Source organism: Rana temporaria, chromosome 1 (genome assembly GCF_905171775.1).
Source record: "Rana temporaria chromosome 1, aRanTem1.1, whole genome shotgun sequence".
Lineage (NCBI taxonomy): Eukaryota > Metazoa > Chordata > Amphibia > Anura > Ranidae > Rana > Rana temporaria.
Genome location: NC_053489.1, coordinates 598,147,777 through 598,168,866, shown reverse-complemented (window position 1 = coordinate 598,168,866; position 21,090 = coordinate 598,147,777).

Here is a 21,090-nt window from a genome sequence, read left to right as displayed (position 1 = left end):
CCCTCCTCCTCCTTTGTGCCTGTAAGGCAGCAAGTGCCGTCAAAATCATTGCTGGTCCTGGCATTTTTCAAAAACAACCTTCACAACTAGAGCTCTAACCTCTAGTCACTTCCTTCTGCAAACCCTTCCACAGCATGTGTAAAATTAGGGCTGGTTTTATAATGTGGAAATTTAGTCAGAAAAACTAACAGGTGCGCACAGGGCGGAAAATACGGCACACACACTTAATTCTGAGAATCGCCCTAACTCCCTCATTTGCATCTTTGCCTATCAAAAACAGCGGCGAGCCTAGCGTAATTTGCGCCCGGGAATGCGCAGGTGTAACTAATTTAAGTACGGCTGAAAATACGGAAATCTTTGCTTAAGTCGTTTTGACGATCGCGCGCAAATATACGCGCCGTGTAAAATTAGAAAAATGGAGTTAAGTCTGCGTATCTCTTTTGAGAATTTGGCCCATTGTGTTTTTTTTTTTTAATTGTCGCTCTTTTTTTTGTTTATAGCGCAAAAAATAAAAAACACAGAGGTCATCAAATACCACCAAAAGAAACCTCTATTTGTAGGGAAAAAATATCAAAATTTCATATGGGTACAGTGTTGCATGACCGTGCAATTGTCATTCAAAATGTAACAGCGCTGAAAGCTGAAAATTGGTCTGGGCAGGAAGGGGGTGAAAATGCCCTGTATTGAAGTGGTTAAAGGAGAAGACATAGCTATATTAGGTAAATGAGATTTAGCTACAGAATAATAGTTGTAAAAACACCCCCAAAAAAAAGAATACTATAAGTGGTGTAGTAATGTTGATCAAGTTATATGTCTTTCTAAAAAAATGTTTTGACGAAGATCTGATACTATCCAAAAAAACACAAGCAGTTTAGAAAATGTTCCCAGTTCAGTGTATATCTCAAGACCCAAGGTAAAATAAGACAGGACCAGATATTTGGGATTTCTATCTTACAATATTTCCTTGTGTTTTACACATTGTGGAAACCCAGTACAAAGAATAATTGTAAAGTTGACAATAGGGAATTTCTAGCCTTGAACCAGAATCCCTCTCCCCATCCACACAGACACATCTTCACAACCACCATTTGAAATTTGTAATAATCATTATTAATGAACAGGAAGTTCTGTATATAGCTATTATTGTCCATTCATTGTGTGCAGCTGAGGCTGTAGAGATGGAGATTGAGGGCTGTGTTCTCAATCTCCTTTCTTTGCTTCAAAGGGGAAACATCAGAAACCTGCCACTTACAAACTGACACTGTCCACTGCTCTACTGACTAACACTATTCACTGTCTACTGACACCAACCTCTGATCTACTGACACTATTCACTGCTCTACTTACTGACACCGTCCACTGTCCTACTGACACCATCCACTGCTCTACTGATTTACACCGTCCACTGCCCTACTGACATGTCGACTGCTTTACTAACACCCTCCACTGCACTACTGACACCATCTACTGCTCTATTAACATCATCCACTACCCTACTGACACTGTCCCCTGCCCTACTAAAACCGTCTCCTGCTCTACTGACTGACACTGTCCAATTTTAAGGTAGGCATATTTTTTATTTTTATAGTGACAGTGTTTTAAAAAAATATTTCTAAGTTTTCCTTGCTATTTAGTTAGGCCTTAAAGCGGTTGTAAACCGCATATATAATTATTATTTTTTTTTTAACCTGCAAGGCAAAAGGCATAATCAGCTAGTATGCACCGCATAATAGCTGATTATGAAATACTTACCTCGGAACGAGGTGTGTAGCACTTACCTGGTCCAAGCCAAGCGAGATGTCATCTTGCTCCGGCGTGTCTTCCGGGTATCGCCGCTCCAGCGCTGTGATTGGCTGGAGCGGTGATGACGTCACTCCCGTGCGTGCGCGCAGGAGATTTAAAAACGGCAAGGTCCGGCGGCTGCCGGATCTTTCGCCGTGGATTCCCCCTGCACATGCGCCTCTGCAATCAGCGGTGCATTGCGAGGGGAATATCTCCTAAACCATACAGGTTTAGGAGATATTCTTTATACCTACAGGTGAGCCATATTATAGGCTTACCTGTAGGTAAAAGTGAAAAATAAGGGTTTACAACCACTTTAATTTCTTTGAAAAAAAAAAGAGCACCACAGTGATTTTTTATGTAGTTTAAGGTAGAGATTCAAAGGTTGCCTACCCATGCTTCAGGATATATCAAAATATGGACAGCTTGTCCAAAAGCTTTTGAATTGCCCTCTCAATATGTAAGATCTGAAATGACTCTTTAGGCTCTTGGAGTAGTTTGGGACACGGTGGAAGATGGGCACGTCATATGGTAGTGGGGGGCCCAGATCAACTTTTGCATCAAGGCCCACAAGCTACAAGCTTCAAGCTACACTTCTGGAGAGCACCATACATAAAGCAATGGCAATTTGGTGATAGCATTATAAAAACAGTTAAGAAAAGCATTCACCTGTTTAAAGCAGAAGGAATAACATATCCTGAAAAAAACATGACAGTTGGGTGAAGAAACACTTAAAAATTACATTAATTTTGCTGTTCTTTTTTAAATTCTTAGTGTAACTATAGAGAAAGCAGTATAAAAAAGATTTAAAGTGGAGTTCCACCCAAAAATTGAACTTTTTTTATCCCTCCCTCCTCTGGTATAACATTTGACAGATTTCAGGGAGGAGGGGGGAGCACATACCTGTCTAATAAATCTGCGGCGATTTATGTCATGTTCGGCCCGTCCTCCGCCCCCCTGCTGTCTTCGGGGAGACACACAGGTCCCATAAGATAGCAGGGACCAGTAAAGATGTGCTTCACTTCCCGATAACCTTATTGAAGATGCCGGCTCCTACACCCTGGAGCCAAGTGACAGATTGGCTTCGGGTAAGGACATTGTGGGTGCCCTGGACAGGTAAGTGTTCTAATATTAAAAGTCAGCAGTGGAAGTATTTGTAGCTGCTGACTTAAAAAAAAAAAAAAAAAATTTGCCTGAACTCTGTTTTAACCCTAAGTTAAATTTACCTGTATAAAAAATGGGTGTATGCTGGGCTAGTAGCATAAAATTAAAGGTAAGAGTCCATAGGGTTTAAAGTAAAGTCCTTGTTCAGGAAAGATGCTGGAATCACCCACGGTGTAAACAAAGACACAATCAGGTGAGCATGAAATTATCCTCCACCGAACATCAACACATCAACAAGCATGTTTCCAACCACAAAGATGGCCGCAGTCGACACGTGACAGTGTTGTGATGTCAAAGCTCCATTAAAATGTACCTGTATACAGAGAAATACAGGGATGTTGCCAAATTCCAGAACACTGAAAGAAAGATGCATGAATATTTTAATTTGAATGCAAATGCATTGTGATGTTTAAATTAGTCTAGATGTTGGATATTGTGATAACAGTGAATGCTATGATACAGTATAAGTGGTCCTGTAGCCCTGAATTAATTTCCAGTCCTCTGCAGTACTTATTCAGGGTGTTCTGGCACATACAACTTGGCAGTGGTTCTAGTCTATAATCAAAAATCCAATGTATAGAAATTGTCACAATGCTTTCAGAAAATTAAAGCTATTTCAAAATTGCAAATTATTCATTAAGCTGCATGAATGCATATGCCACTTTATAATTATGGGTAGGCAGAAATATATATATATATATATATATATATATATATATATATATATATATATATATATATATATATATATATATATATATATATATATATATAGCAAATGGCAAAGCAAGCAAAAATATCAATATGGTAAGCAAATAAATTGGATGTCATTCATTGACATTAAAGCTGTCTGCTTCTGAACTTTGACTGCTAAGCCCAAGGCTTGAAACAAGGAAACGACGAGGTTGGCAAAAGAGAATGCATATAGATTGATGCTAATGTGTCATGCCCATTGCAAAGTTAAAAATAAGCCTGCTGATACACACTATATAGAGTAAGACATTTCTTAACAAAGGCTGGAAACTTGCAAATTGGACACCAGAAGTATTGGATTACATCAGAAAACATGATTTTGTTTTTAATGGAAGAGAAATTCAGCATACATTCAGCAATAAACTGAATTGTTCATACTGTATATTGTACCTTGGATATATAACAAATATAACTAACAATTATTAAACAGTAATTTGGATAGTATTTCATAACTTTTGTGTATATAGTACAAGAGCTACTGTTATAGCAGCACATGTATCTGGTACATGGACCCAGTACTAAAAAGGGTATTTTAAAAGAAAACACAGGGGTTAAATCAACCTTGACAACCCTCATTGTTTTCACTATCCTGTCCACTATGGGGCAAAGTACATTGCCCCATGTTGCTAGGTGCCTGCTAGTCGGAACCAAGCAAAAAGTAACTTTGTTATTAAGAAATTTCTTGTATAGGTATTGTTATAAATTCTGTAATTTTAACGTATGGTAACTTATTTTTGAGAGTTTATTTGAATAATCCCAGAATATTTTGGAATAGATCTAATTGGTAACAATCTAAGTATTTTATTCAACAATTTGTTATTGGTTTTCCAGAAGTCATTTGAGCTTCCAAAAAATATAATCAGAAAATATATTTCTAGTCATTTTACAAAGCATGGGGGGGGGTTTAAGGGGAAAGGTAAGCATAATTCTGGGCCTTCTAGACCCCAGGAGAGGATAAAGTAAAAGAGAAGGGCAGACACAAAGGTAAAAGGAGGGGAAAGGAGAAGAGTAGAATGGGAGAGGGGGAACCCAAGTGGATAAAGAAAATTGTCCAACCAACACATACATATATAAACTGAAGCATAGTAAACACAGTTTACTATGCTTCAGTTATGAATCGACACAGTGAGCGAGTGTGTTAATTTAGAAAAGAAAGGGGCTGGTAAATTACATATATACTAGCCCCTTCCCCCACTCTCCATCCTGAAACATTCCCCAAATCATTCAGGGGAGAGGAGAGGAGGGAGGCCACCAGCACTTTGAGGCAGGGTACAACATGTGGGAAAGCCTGAACAGTAGGTGGAATCGGCACCGCACATATAGATTAGGCTGTGCCCAGGCACACCCAGCATACCCCTTGTGCACACCTATGGTTCAGAGTGAGGAGGTAAGGGAACCTTTGGTACAAGGTGGCCATAAAACTACCAGAACCTAGCTTCTTTTCAAATGTTACCATATCCACTGCCTATTAAACTTTAAGCAGGGACATTTCTGCATCTTTGGATGTTCTCAAAGGATTCCAGTAGTTTCAGAAGGACAAGATCAATGACATGGGCTTCAGACAAATGATGGTCCATAGGGATTGTACTGCTATAAAATCATTTAAAGTGCTCCTGAAATATGTGCAGGATATTAATAGGGTTTTCTGTAAGGTCAAAATTGCTAGTACATAATTGTTAAGTTTTGCTGGCAAGTCAAATGTCATAGACCTATTCACCAATAGATAGGCCAATACTACCTAAGACTACTAAACGTTCCTGAGAAAAAAAACTATAGGCACAATTCATAAGGTTTAACACAAAAAATTGCCTTATTTTTAGGCTTGTGACAATTTTTTCAAAGCTTATTGGACTTATCTAAACATATCTGTCATTTTTAAAATAAAGCTCCTTATTCTTGTGTTAGCTTGGTGGATTGAGCCACATTTTTTGAATTTGGGGGAAGTTAGATTATTATTATTATTATTATTATTATTATTATTATTATTATTATTATTATTATATAGGATTTATAAAGCGCCAACCGTTTGCACAGCGCTTCACAACATGAGAGCAGACACTGGAATTTCTAGTTTTGTAGTTTTGTAATCTTAGTGCAGGTTTACATACTGTAAGTGGTTTCATGATTACATAGGTATATTTTTACCATACAACGATTCTGAATATATTCCTAGGCACCTGGAAGGAAAACTGAAAATTTGATTCAAATACTTACCGTAATTTCCCTTCTCCTGATGAGCTCCATGGCAGCACAGTTGGGTATAGGCTCCGCCCCCCCCATGCCTACAGGACTTAACTCATATAAATTTGAGCCCACCTACAGCCTTAGCATTCTGTAACTAGTCCTACCAAGCTGGGTGGGATCTGTGCTGCCATGGAGCTTGTCAGGAAAGGAAAATTATGGTAAGTATTTGAATTCAATTTTCTGTTTCCCTGACAGCTCCATGTCAGCACAGCTGGGAACAAACTAGCCAAAAGAGGGGGGGGGAATAATGCTACACCCTCCTCAATTCTGACTAAAACAGTAACAGAAGCCAGGATGCCTTTGCCAAACTCAATTGTCATTAAGCCATTAATATGAATATTTTGGTGCCCACGTAGCTGCCTTGCAGATAGTTTCAGACACCCGGCCTGCTGCCACTCTCAAGGTCCAGACCCTTCTAGTGAAGAGTGCCATAATTCTCCTGGCACAGCCAACCATTTCAACTTGCAGGCCAAGGAGATGAGCTTACCGACCAAGAGGCAATAATCTTGCTGAAAGCTGTAAAATCATTATGGGCCAGATTCTTGTACAGCCGCGTAAAATTGTGCGGGCGTAACGTATCTGATTTACGTTACGCCTCCGCAAGTTACACGGGCAAGTGCTGTATTCTCAAAGCACTTGCTCCGTAAGTTGTGGTGGCGTAGCGTAAATCGGCCGGCGTAAGCCCGCCTAATTCAAGTTTGGATCAGGGGGGCGTGTTTTATGTAAAACTACTGTGACCCGTCGTGATTGACGTTTTTGCGGAACGGCGCATGCGCCGTCCGTGGAATTTCCCAGTGTGCATTGCTCCAAAGTACGCCGCAAGGACGTCATTGGTTTCGACGTGAACGTAAATTACGTCCAGCCCCATTCACGGATGACTTACGCAAACAACGTAACTTTTTCAAATTTCGACGCAGGAACGCCTCATATAGCAGGGGCAACTTTACGCTGGGAAAAGCCTAATGTAAACGTTGTAACTTTACTGCGTTGGCCGCGCGTACGTTCGGGAATTCGCGTATCTAGCTAATTTGCATACTCGACACGGAATTCGACGGAAGCGCCACCTAGCGGTAAAAAAAAATGCAGTTAGGATCCGACAGCGTAAGAGACTTACGCCTGTCGGATCTAATGGATATCTATGTGTAACTGATTATAAGAATCAGGCGCATAGATACGACGGGTCAGATTCACAACGGCGTACATGGCGCTGCGCCACCGTAAGTCCGTTCAGAATCTGGCCCTATGTGTTACACATGAAAATGACAAACAGATGCTTCAGACTTCCTGATGGTAGGAGTCACCTTGATTAAATATTTTAAAGCTTAGCCCACACCTGGTGGGCTAATTTCTCGAGTACTCCCCAAAAGGAACATATGAGGACAAGCTCTTGTGTGATATAGACTCTGAAGGTCAGTTCAGGCACAAATTTGAGCATTGGCATGAGCACCACCCTGTCTGGGAAGTACGCGGATATGGGTTCTTTAAACCCCAAGGCCACCAATGCTGATGTAATTGCCACCAGAAAATCAGTTTTCAGTGAAAGGTACCATAGGGTGATTGAAGGCATCTGATGCAATAACATCCAACAGCATTGGGATATCTCATTCCGGAAACAATTTGAGGTTTCAACCAAATTGCATATTGAAAAACTGTATAATTAAGCGTTGGATGCCCGCTGTATGCCGGGGAAGGCAGAGATAGCCATAATGCATGCCTATATCATACTTGCCCATAGAACTAAATCAAGCCACACCTGCAGGCATTTCAGAACAGGCTTCTGAAGAGACCAGCGTAAGATCTTGAACAGCAATTATACTGGGAATTTATGCCATTTTCTACTATAGGCACGCTTAGCACTGTCCAGTAGGGATGACCTGAACATACCCGGGTTCGGTTTGCACCAAAACGTTCGAACAGACCGCGGGTTCGCACGAACATTTAGAACCCCATTGAAGTCTATGCTAAAAACGCTAATTTTAAAGACCAATATTCAATTTAATGTTGGAAAACGTCGTTCAGAACCTGGGTCTTGGCCCAGGGAACATGTATCAATGGAAAAAAAAGTTTTAAAAACAGCCGTTTTTTCCGGAGCAGCGATTTTAATGATGCTTAAAGTGAAAAATTCCTTTAAATATCACACCTGCTGTGTGTCTATAGTAGTGGCACGTGTTTAGAAATGTCCCTGCACAACATGAAATTATTATAAGAACAAAGTAATTTAATACTGCTTGCGCACGTGCTGTGTGGCAACAATATCTCGATTATTTTAGGGGTGGTAGGGGGGCCATTATTTTTTTGTGAAAGCAAAATTGTAGAAAAAAGGGCACCCTCAAACTTACTGTAATTGGAGTGCAACAAAGAGCCACGTGCAAAGTATTGCATCAAAAATTGTTATTAGGCGCCCCTGTTACACAGGGGCACACAAATTTGTCCTTAGGCACAACACAACACTGCAACCCCTCCCAATAACTGTAATTGGAGCACAACAAGGAGCCACGTGCAAAGTATTGCATCTAAAATTGTTATTAGGCGCCCCTGTTAAACAGGGGCAGAAAAATTGTGCCTTAGGCCACGTGCAAAGTATTGCATCAATCTATGTAACAGCACACACGCAGTGACACCAATTGCGTTTAGGTGGTATTAAACTGCACACGCGCAGTAAGAGCGACTGCGTTCAGGTGCTATGTAACAGCACACACGCAGTGACACCAACTGCATTTAGGTGGTATTAAACAGCACATGCGCAGTAGGAGCGACTGCGTTCAGGTGCTATGTAACAGCACACACGCAGTGACACCAACTGCGTTTAAGTGCTATTAAACAGCACACACGCAGTAAGAGCGACTGCATTCAGGTGCTATGTAACAGCACACGCGCAGTGACACCAACTGCGTTTAGGTGGTATTAAACAGCACACGTGCAGTAAGAGCGACTGCGTTTCTGTGCAATTCAATAGCCCACTTGCATTAACAGCAAGTAAATAGCACACGTGCAGTAACAGGTAATGCGTGTATGTGCAATTAACTAGCACACGTTGAATAACACAGAGTACTATTTTTAAGCTAAACCCTAATGCAGGCAATACAACACGTTAGAGCACTGCATCAAGCACAATCTCCTGCCTGACAGATACTAATAGGAGATCTAGCTGAGCTATACAGTTTATAAATATATTGACAACTCCTAGGGATGTGAATATATTCTCTGCAAACTGTAGATTTAACTATACTGACTAGCCTTCCTGCTCTATCTATCTATCTATCTATCTATCTATCTATCTATCTATCTATCTATCTATCTATCTATCTATCTATCTATCTGGTAGAAAAGACACTGTGTCTCTATCTCTCTCTCTCTCTCTCTCTAACTGTCTGACTGCTCCTCTCTGTAACAAAGCCGGAACACACTACACAAGGCCGCCTTGCATGCTGCCTTTTATAGTGTGGGGCGTGTACTAAACCCCCCTGAGCCATAATTGGCCAAAGCCAGCCTGGCTTTGGCCAATTATGGCTTTTTGTTTTTTGCGCGCTGTGATTGGCAAAGCATGCGGGACATACAGCATGCTTGGCCAATCATCAGCGCTCAACGCCGCAGTGAATTATGGGACGTTTTGCGTCATTCGAATTTGGCGCGAACGACCCGTTTTGTTCGAGTTTCCACGAACGATCAAACGACCGATGTTCGAGTCAAACATACGTTCGTATCGAACGCGAAGCTCATCCCTACTGTCCAGTCTTGTTTTCGTAAGATTATACAAAATCTTCACAGAGCAGAGCATTCTAAATCTACTAGCCCCTGCCTCTGCAGACCCAGGCCATCATCCTGAGCCTGTCAGATGCTGGATGAATGGGACTTTGGAGAAGATTTCATCTACCAGGCAGAGGGAGTCACTCCTTGACACTCATAAAGATGAGCAGAGGGTACCAGAAGTGTCACCTTCCCTCGCCAAAGCCTCAGCTGTAATCTGAGAATCAGAAAGAGCAGCAGAAAAGGCATAAGCTGTCTTAGAGATCCATTCTGAGGTCAGCACCTCCACCCGATTGTTTGTGGGTTCTGGGCCCTGGAATGGAACTTCATCAACTTAGTGTTGACTGGCAATGTAAGCAGTCTACCTCTCGAAGAAAAATACCAAGCTCTGTTAGTTCTCGAAAGACTTGCAGTAGTCTGGACCATTCATTGTTGTCCAGACTTGTCCTGGACAAGTAGTTTGAGTATTCTTCCAATCAGGCACATATGCCACAGATAGCTGCAGAAGACTGGCTTGGGTGGATTCTAGAATTAGAGAAACCTCCTTCAGAAGTGAGAGACTGAGCCTTGTTTCCAGATGTAGGCCACAGTCGATGCGCTGTCCAACTTTCCCAGGACAGGCTTACCCCGGATGAAGTGACTGAAGGCTAAGAGCCTGAAAAGCTGCTCTCAACACAAGGACAGAGTCTTGGATCCTTGAAAAAGACCATTGGCCCTGAGCCCATTGCTCTTGAAGTAGGGCTCCCCTACACTTTGCTGGTGTCTGACTGCACCACCAGGTGGTCAGAAGGGAATGACATTGCAGACGATTTAGTTTCTTCAACCACATGTATAGGCCACTGGTCCAGAAACCCAACTTGAACGGGAGCGAGAGTTAAACTGAGCCTACCTGAGCTGCTGGAGGGAGGCGATTTCTTTGGCTCAATCTGAGACGTGAAAGATCTCCAAATATGGCCTAAAATGCTTGCCTTAAGGTACCACGTGTCAATCACCAAAGCTGTACCCATGTCCACAGAGGAGCCACATAGTGCTCCTAAGACATGTATGGGTGGCACAATCCCAAAATAACAGAAAGCATCCTGACATGGAACTCTTTACTGACTTCTTGGTTTAAGCATTGGCTTCCCTGTTTTTCCTGGACTCCCAGACAGAAATGCAGAAGCTAAGCTCTCTGGTGTGAGAGTGAGCGCGCAAACTGACTCTTGAGTTTTTTGGTCTTTTTTAACCCAGCAGACATTCATCTTGAGGCAGGAAGCCAAACCGACCACTATTAAATTTAGGCCTGACCTTCTATGATCAAGAAAAATGCAGTGATAGCATTTGTCCTTGAAGGTCACATCTTCTGATGGTAAGGTCATGTATATGGCCAATCCCACAAGGGACACACACTGACCAGAGGGGTGATCCCAACCCCTGGACATCTTTCCATTCAAAAGAGCATAACTTTGACATCCTGCTGTGACAATATACTCCAATCTTGTAGAACAAGCACTTGATGCATCCAACATAAAGACATTGTCAAGCTGTCTTCTGGAGGTACTTAAAATACATACAAAGCTTTACTTCTATCTAAAGGCATTTCAACCGTCCTCATCTTCCTGTTTAGAAGAGACTGAAGAGAATTGTTTGACTTGAGAAAGCCCTGAAAAGAAGCCTGGACATTGCCAGAATAGATGGCTATTGCAGGAGATGAATGCAGCCATTCCTTTAGAGTGTCTTGATCATATGCTTAATTGTGACAACTTGGTCACATCATCTTAACCGCAGCCTGCCTGAACAAAGTAGGAATCACATGTTCATTGTCTCTGCTTGGGAAAAAGCCGATACGGGTTAATTTGCCTGCGGAGGTTTTGAGTCTAGTCATTGGCACCATATATGACCCATTCACGGAGTGAGTGGAAACGACCCCTTTAGAGAGTGTTTTGACCACATGCTAAATGAATGTGACAACCAGTTAGGTGTCATTGTCATCTTTGTAGATTAAAAGGGTTAGCTTATATAGGGAGAAGGAAACAGGTTCCTCTCCAAATATAGGGATTTTTAGTGTGAGGTATGTTGCTCTTAGTATCAAAGGTAGGCGCACAAAACACAAGGTTTTTTAATAGTATCAAAAATAGTTTTAATTATATATATATAAAATTTCATAAAATTATTCACATATAGAAATATACATGATCAAGACCACATATTCATGAATCATAAACAAGAAAGGAAATTAAAGGAAAAATAGATGCAAATTTGCCAACTAGTTTCGCACTGATGTGCTTCGTCAGGGCTTGCATAATATTCCTGTTTCTTTATTACATGTAGTGGTCTGTGTATGACATAGAAATGCGTCATTAATACAGGTACAATATAACAATTTAATTCATTTAATTTTGTAGGTAAATATATAACATATAAATACAAAAGAGATATATTGCGCTTACCACTTCCGTTAAAAAGCTCAAAACCAGGCAGGAAAGAGGCTGCCTAAGTATCAACAAGGGAGAACCCGATGCAATCAGGATGTAGACTAATGCACTTATAATCAGTGGAAGCCAGATCCACTTGATTTCGGCTGGTGCGGACAATGAGATGTTTGTGAGGAGTTCACCACAAGAGAAGAGGAAGAGATATAGATGTCTGTGTATTGTATCTATATTTCTCCTAAAGGAGGGGGAAATAATTAAATATAGTGTATAGAGTAACATGATATCACTAAAATGAAGCAATCATCAACTGCTTTACAAATAAACAGCAGTTGTAACAAGTTCATTAATAGGTAAATAAATAGATCATATTAGATACTATCATTATAATGATGTATTTACTGATTTGTGTGCATACACAATGTATTATAAAATATACTTAATAAGTATGTTACCTCAATGGCGATGAGGTTTAGGTTAGCACTGCCAAAAAGGCCCAACGGAATTCCTAGAAGGTTCCAATTCAATTCTATAAATAAAGAGGTATGTATATATGTATATAAACATAGATAAAATAAATTTATATATGAATGAATGAGGTCGGTGCATACGGCTAAATAGTTCCAGTAACGCACCCGTCCATTAATAGGTAAATAGAAAGGAAAAGTTTACCTTAGAGAAACCAGCAAGAGATAACAGTGATAGTAGCATATACTGCTGTCCTAGGCAGATATATTGCTTTGGCTGGTTTTAGATAATGCTGCCAAAGAGGGTCCGAACGTGATGCTATATATTTCCACTACAGTTCTATAAGTGAAGGAAATGGAAATAAAAGGAAGTAAAATGAATTGAGCAAGTGCATGTGGCTAGTTAGCCCAGACAAAGCACCAATCATTCAGTAGAGAGACCAAGGAGTCATTGTCATCTTTATCCTAGGTTGCCTGAACTAGGCAACATTCCTGCAGTCATGTTTGTCTGTCTTCTCTTTGAAAGGATCTGAAGCAGATTTTTTGCCTAGGAAGGCTTAGAGACCTCACATGGTGAGTGGAAACACTTAGGGCAGGACTTAGGGTGGTGGGGGCCCCTGGGCTTGAGTCACTTTCAGAACCCAACCTTCTATACATTACAAAAAATGGGCATGGGTCACACAAAATAGTGGGCATGGCTCAAATGGGAGTGGCTCAGAAGGGGGTGTGGTTAGATGAATGTGGGATGGAGGGAGAAAGAAAGAAAGAAAGAAAGAAAGAAAGAAAGAAAGAAAGAAAGAAAGAAAGAAAGAAAGAAAGAAAGAAAGAAAGAAAGAAAGAAAGAAAGAAAGAAAGGAGAGAAAGAGGGAGAGAGAGAGAAAGAGAAAGAGAAAGAGAGATGGAGGGACAGCAGGCCCAGATCCTACACCACAATAAAAATATGTGTATCCATCTATCTATCGATCTATCAATTCAGCTATCCATCTTGAACATATAACAAGCTATTTAACGTCTATTTGCTACCCCCTGCACACCAATGACTCTGCCGCTGCTAAAATATCCACAACCAATATTTCTTTGTCCAAAAATAAACAAAAGGCCCACTTGTGCACTCACCGGTGTCTTTGGGAAAACGAGAGCTAAATAATAAAAATCATTCATTAGTCATTAGTCATTACAGAAATATTCCCTTTTCCCTATGATTCACGTTCTAGTAATTACCACCTGACCAGCCTAATAAAAACCGCAACAAAACGAAGGTCAACTAGCAGCGACAAGTGTTCATAATACAATAATTACATTGTGATTGTGCAGACAACAGCCTCCGATGTTCTGCAGAATAAGTTCCCCCGGCGGATAAGGACCCCCCTGTACTGTGCAGGCGCGGCATGCGGCTTGCCGTCTAGATCTGACTCTGTCTCAGCTCTACATGTTCGGCTATTTTCGGAGGCTCAGTTCAGGGTTGTACTGCGCAAGTGATGCACTGCGCCTGCGCAGTACAGGGGGGGTCCTTGTCTGCCGAGGGAACTTTTTCGGTAGGACACTGGGGAACTTTTTCGGCAGGACACACGGTCAGCGTCAGACAGTCATTAGCTCAGGGCGGGCGCTACCTATTTACGTCACATGTATGGAGAAGGACACAAGGGGGAGGTGGGGGCCCTGAGTACATTACGGGGGCCCTACGCAGCTTGTGTAGCAAGCGTATAGGCTGGATCGGCCCTGGGAACGGCACACACAGAGCGTGCCGTGACTCAGTGGATGGGAAGTGCATGTGCTGGAGAAATAATCAAAGAAAAAAGTAAGGAGACTTTAACAGGCAGGGGCCCTCTATTGGACGGGGCCCATGGGCTTGAGCGCAGTCAAGCCCAATGGTAAGTCCAGCCCTGGAAACACTCCTTTAGAGTGTATTGACCACAGGCTTAATGAATGCGACAACCTGCTAGGTGTCGTCATCCTTATCCTTGATTGCTTGAACAAAGCAGAATGTATGCAGTCATGTCCATCGTTAAATTCGAAAATGGGCCGCTTCACCTGGTATGGTTAGGCAGCTTCTCATTGCCAGAGCAGATAACCCTTTCAAAGGTTGAGCAGAGGGATACAAACTGTCATGTCCATCCAGAAATTCGGAAAATGTGCGGTTTCATCTGGAATGGCTAGGAAGCTTCTCATTGCCAGAGCAGATAACCTTTTCAAAGGGTGAGCCAAAACCATTCCTTTAGAGTGTATTGAGCCAGTGGGATACATACTGTTTTTCCCAACCGTGTATTCCTCTTATAGAGTAGGAAGAGGGATGTTTGCTTTAGGAAGCTATGAGACTGCTTCTTGCCAGAGAATTTAAACCATTCACAGGGTAAGTGGGAATAACTCCTTTGTGTAGACATACCAAGGTATTTACTAAGAGGCATGGTAAGTTTTTTGAAGTTTAAATTTTTCCCCACAATTTTTTGCAAAGTAATGTTTTTTTTTCCTTTTTTTCACAAAATTGGCAAATTAACAGGTTATTTCTCACACACAGCTTATGTGGCAATAAGTGGCAATTACTCAGTTGCACCAAATTCCTCCCTTTTGGCAACTCTATCTCCAAGCAATACCAACCGATGAGGACTTTAAGCAGCTGATAGAAGATGTTAAATCTACGTGCCACACAGAAATCCAGGCAATTCAATTGGATCTTAAGCATCTTGCAGATAGAGTTGAGATGGCTTAGGAGGATATAAAGGAAACCAAGCTGGCAGTCCATCACACCCAAATCCAAGGGACTGACCCCCGTATCCCCCTGAGAGATATGTAATGTCATGTTGAGGACTTAAATAACAGAGGTATAACATCTGTCTGTGGAACCTATAATAATTGTAGGGCTCTGAAGACCTACAGTCAACCTACTGGGTGAGCCCCCCACCAAGCATATCGAGATGGACAGAGCCCACCCTGCCTTGCGACCTAAGGGTCCTTCTTCTAAGTCACAAGATGTTATTTGCAGAGTTCATTCTTACCCTTTGAAAGAAGATATAATGCGAAAAGCCCACTCCACTCATAAAGTGGTATTTGAAGACACTCAGGTACAGCTATATCCAGATCTCTCCTGGACTACCCTACAAAAACGCAGACTTCTTCAACCCCTTCTACATGCACTACAGGAAGAGGACATTATCTATAATTGGTGATTTCCCATCAGCCTTACAGCAAAGTGTCAAGGTTAATCCACATTACTGCATTACCCAGAGGATCTGGCTACCTTTTGTGATGCCCTGGAGATTTCTGTCCCTCGGCTCCCTGATTGGGACCTTGTGTCCACACCACCCTCACCACCCACAGTCTATCAGAAGGTCTCCCCAACCAAGCGTCCTCGGGGCCTGGATACTCCCCATAAAACTACTAAACACAGAAATGGCTGAACAGTTTGAGGCCCTATCTCCTGCTATATTTGTTCTTCAATTGAACTGACACCTGGTTGTTGACTATGGTTATTCCTTACTTAGTAAGTCCCCTTATGCCCCTGATTCTCCCTAGTTTCACACTATGGGCCTGTCATAGATGAAACCTGAGAGCGGTCGACTTTTCACTCACTAACCCCTTGTTAATTGTCTAAAGTTCCCCCATTTTTGGACCACCTCTGTATCCCTTTGACCCATTTTTACATTTTTTTTCCTAGGCCTAATAAGCTTGCTACAGTTTGTTAATAATGTATGCTGCATTCCTTTTATGTTTTGCTGTGCTAACCTTTTTTTTTTCTTTTCTAGTCTCTCTTTTTCTCTCTTTCGTCATATGGCTCCTTTCACCTACCCGGATCTGCTCCTGGAGAATGCATCCCTCTGCTCCTTGAGAATGCATTCCTCTGACAATGGCTAAGGTTTTATCACTGAATGTTCATGGCTTAAATTCTAATAGAAAGAGGCACCTGGCACTTATGGAATTTAGCTAGTCGGATGCTGATGTAATTTTGATTCAAGAGACTCAATTTGATAGAGGGAGTTCCTTTGCATGCAAACATTACCCTCGGGTCTATGAGGATTTTAACCCTCGTAAGCGAGCAGGTGTTGCCATACTTTTTCAAACGCAGATCCCCGTTCACCTGCTCTGAATCCTATATCAATCCACGGGGTCATTTTGTTATCCTTCATGGCTTGTGGCAGCGTAAGCAGTTAATTTTTGCGCCCTTTATGCCCAGAATGTCTGACAGCTTCTTGACTAGCATTTTTGCCGATCTTTTTCGGCCAGACCACAAATTTCTGATTGTAGAGGGAAGCATTTAATCTATCCCATTCTGCGGCTCTCAATCATCATGTGGTAAACCCCCGGGTCCGCAAGCCCAAGTTCTTAGAGACTCAAAGCTTTTCTGTCAACTCAGTAGACTATAATACTTTTTTTAAAACCTGGTAGGTTCTGCACCCTGGAGATCAACAGCACACATTTTACTCTGCCCCTCATCACACACATTCACACATAGACTACTGTAAGGGGTTAGCTCGGTAGCGGGGTGTGTGACCTCCTGAGTGAGTTCACTACATACTGAATTATACAGAGAGGCAGCCGTGGGTGGTTGAAAAACAAGGGTTATGGTTTATTCTTCCATATTGTTGCAAACAAGTGCAAGTATCAAAACAGCATAAACAAAATAAAACATAAAATAAACCCTGGCCACTTGGGCTGTCTACCTTCACAACACAGGAACCTACCTATGGAGTCTGGCACAGCCTACTGCTGGGCAGACACTGCTGGTCTTCCAGCAGAAAACAATAGGCTTTTTGATTTTCTTATCACACAGCAAATATATCAACAACCACTTCACCTTCAGAAGTCTTCCTCATTTTACTGCTCTCCTTAACTCAACAAGCCTCAGGATGCAGCATTGAGTAGTAATCCTCTGGACAATTTATAGAGGCGTTAATTTCCTCATTCTGAACAGCTGAAGATATCCAACGTCCTTAAACCTTTCTGGCTACCTCTGCAGCCGACACCTGATAGTAATTGGTGAATTTTCTAAACAAGGCAGAAATGTATCTCCCATCTGTGACAACACCCCCAGATTTACCTGACTTCCTGTCACACCCCCCCCTCTTGTTTCAACCCTAGGGTTGGGACACAGGTTTCCAGGCACGCATGTAATCGGGACAAACCACCTGCATTCCCCATTTTAATACCGGGGCGATGTGTTACCACAAAACTAAATTCCTGAAGGGTCAGGAACCACCTATTTATTCTCCTATTGGTCTCCTTGTGTTGTGCCATCCACTTCAATGGGGCATGATCCGTCACCAGTTCAAACTGTCTACCCACGAGGTAGTACCGGAGAGAATCCAAAGCCCATTTCACCGCCAAACACTCTTTCTCAATGGTGGCATAATTCTCCTCATGGGCCTTCAACTTTCGGCTGAGGTACATAACAGGGTGTTCCTCCCCCTTGATAATCTGAGACAGTAGAGCTCCTAACCCCACATTTGACGCATCTGTCTGAACCACAAAGTCCTGTGAAAAATCAGGCGAATTTAAAACTGGCTGACTACATAAGGCCTGTTTTAAAGCCTGAAAAGCTGTTTCTGCTTCGGGAGTCCATTTGATCATGACAGACTCCTTCCCTTTGGTCAAATTGGTCAGGGGAGCAGCCTGTGAGGCAAAATGGGGGATAAAACGGCGATAATAACCTGCGATCCCCAAAAATGCACAAACCTGTTTCTTATTGGTGGGACGTGGCCAATCCTGAATAGCCTCAACTTTGTTTATCTGGGGCTTGATTAGACCTCTTCCAATGGTATACACCAGATACTTCGCCTCTTCTAACCCAAGGGTACATTTTTTTGGATTGGCTATAAACCCGGCTTCCCAGATGCAATCCAACACAGCCTGAACTTTTGGTAGGTGTGAGTCCCAATCCTCACTGTGGATGACCACATCATCGAGGTATGCAGCAGCATAGGCTCGATGAGGCCGAAGGGTCTTATCCATGGTGCGTTGAAACGTGGCAGGAGCATTCTGTAACTCAAAAGGCATCCTCCGATATTGAAAAGATCCTTCTGGAGTTACAAATGCTGTTTTTTCCCTGGCCAACTCCGAGAGAGGAATTTTCCAACAACCCTTGTTCAGGTCTAACGTCATCATGTACCGGGCAGTGCCTAGGCGATCAATCAGTTCATCTATGCGGGGCATAGGATAGGTGTCAAACTTAGTGATTTTATTCAGGCAGCGAAAATCATTACAAAACCGCCAACTTCCATCTGGTTTGGGTACTAAGACAATGGGACTGGACCAATCACTATTTGACTCTTCTATTACCCCTAGCTCAAGCATTTTTTTTACTTCCTGGTGAATTGCCTCTCTCCAGGCTTCTGGAATTCGATAAGGCTTCAACTTGACCTTATCCCCTGGTGTGGTGATAATGTCATGTTTAACTCCGGAGACCCAACCTGGCAAGTCTGAAAACTTCTCCCTATTTCGGAGCACAAACTCTTTAGCCTCCTGTTGCTGAGTTTTGGACAGAGTCTCTGCGATCCCAACTTCAGGGACAGCCAGGTTAAACGATGCAGAAGATCGGGTAGTCTTAGCGACCAAGGACTCTCTATCCTTCCATGGTTTCAACAAGTTCACGTGATAGAGCTGCTCAGGTTTTCGTCTTCCCGGTTGGCTAATTTTATAATTCACCACCCCCATTTTCTCCAACACTTCATAGGGACCCTGTCATTTGGCTAGGAATTTACTTTCGACCGTGGGGACCAACACCAACACCCTATCACCAGGTGCAAAGGAACGGACCTGTGCCCCACAATTGTAAATCCTTTGTTGAGCCAACTGGGCTTGGGCTAAATGTACCTTCACAATCAGCATCACTTGGGCAATTATATCTTGCATTTGTGCCACATGTTCAATCACACTTCGATGAGGGGAACTCTCACTCTCCCATGTTTCCCTGGCATTGTTCAGTAGGCCCCGGGGGTGCCTCCCATACAATAACTCAAATGGAGAGAACCCTGTGGATGATTGGGGAACCTCTCTTATGGCAAACATCAGATGAGGTAGCAGATAATCCCAATTCTTTCTGTCTTTATCCACCACCATCCTCAACATTTGTTTCAAGGTTTTATTAAACCTTTCCACTAACCCGTCTGTTTGAGGGTGATATACTGATGTACGTAATTGGGTCACTTTCAGGAGTTTACAAAGTTTTCTAGTCACCCTAGACATAAACGGGTGCCCTGGTCAGTTAGGACTTCCTTAGGGAGACCCACACGGCTGAAAACCTGAAATAACTCTTTAGCAATGGTTTTAGCAGAGGTGTTTCTGAGAGGAATCGCTTCTGGGTAACGGGTGGCATAGTCCATTATTACCAAGATGTGCTGGTGCCCTCTAGTGGACTTCAGTAAGGGACCAACCAAATCCATGGCGATCCTCTCAAAAGGGACCTCAATAATGGGCAGGGGTACCAACGGAATGCGGAAATGTGGCATGGGTGCAGTAATCTGACACACTGGACAGGAAGAGCAGTACACTTCCACTTACTTAGTGATCATAAAACCTCTGGGTGATTCTCTCCCAGGTTTTTTCTGCTCCCAAATGTCCCCCAAGAATGTGCCCATGGGCCAGTTCCAACACCATCTTGCAGTACGGTTTAGGCACTACCAGTTGCTCAATGGTGTCCTCTATCCTCTGTGACACTCGATATAACAGGTCCCTTTCAATAATGAAGTAAGGGAGGGCAACCCTCTTGTCAGGGTTAACTAACTCCCCATCTATCTTCACTACATTCTCCCGGGCTCTTAGCAATGTGGGGTCCCTCAATTGCTCAGTGACAACATTTTCTCTGTGCACCTCGAGGTCATCAAACCCTATCGGCCGTTTTCTCTGAAGCTGTTTCATGATGGCCTCCATTTGCTGCTGGTGTCTCTGTTCCAAGCCTGCAATGCTCTCTTGGTGAGCTTGTTTTTGAGCTGCAAGGCTCCGCTGCAAACCTGCATTTGCCTGCTGTTGATTTGCATTTGCCTGCTGTTGATTTGCATTTGCTATAGCCAGCTTCTTCAGTATCTCCTCCATTTTGGGTTTACTTTAACTGCCCGCATTCTCCACCATGTGTAAGGGGTTAGCTCAGTAGCGGGGTGTGTGACCTCCTGAGTGGGTTCACTACATACTGAATTATACAGAGAGGCAGCCGTGGGTGGATGAAAAACAAGGGTTATGGTTTATTCTTCCATATTGCTGGAAACAAGTGCAAGCATCAAAACAGCATAAACAAAATAAAACATAAAATAAACCCTGGCCACTTGGGCTGTCTACCTTCGCAACACAGGAACCTACCTATGGAGTCTGGCACAGCCTACTGCTGGGCAGACACCGCTGGTCTTCCAGCAGAAAACAATAGTCTTTTTGATTTTCTTATCACACAGCAAAGATATCAACAACCACTTCACCTTCAGAAGTCTTCCTCAGCTCACTGCTCTCCTTAACTCAACAAGCCTCAGGATGCAGCATTGAGTAGTAATCCTCTGGACAATTTATAGAGGCGTTAATTTCCTCATTCTGAACAGCTGAAGCTA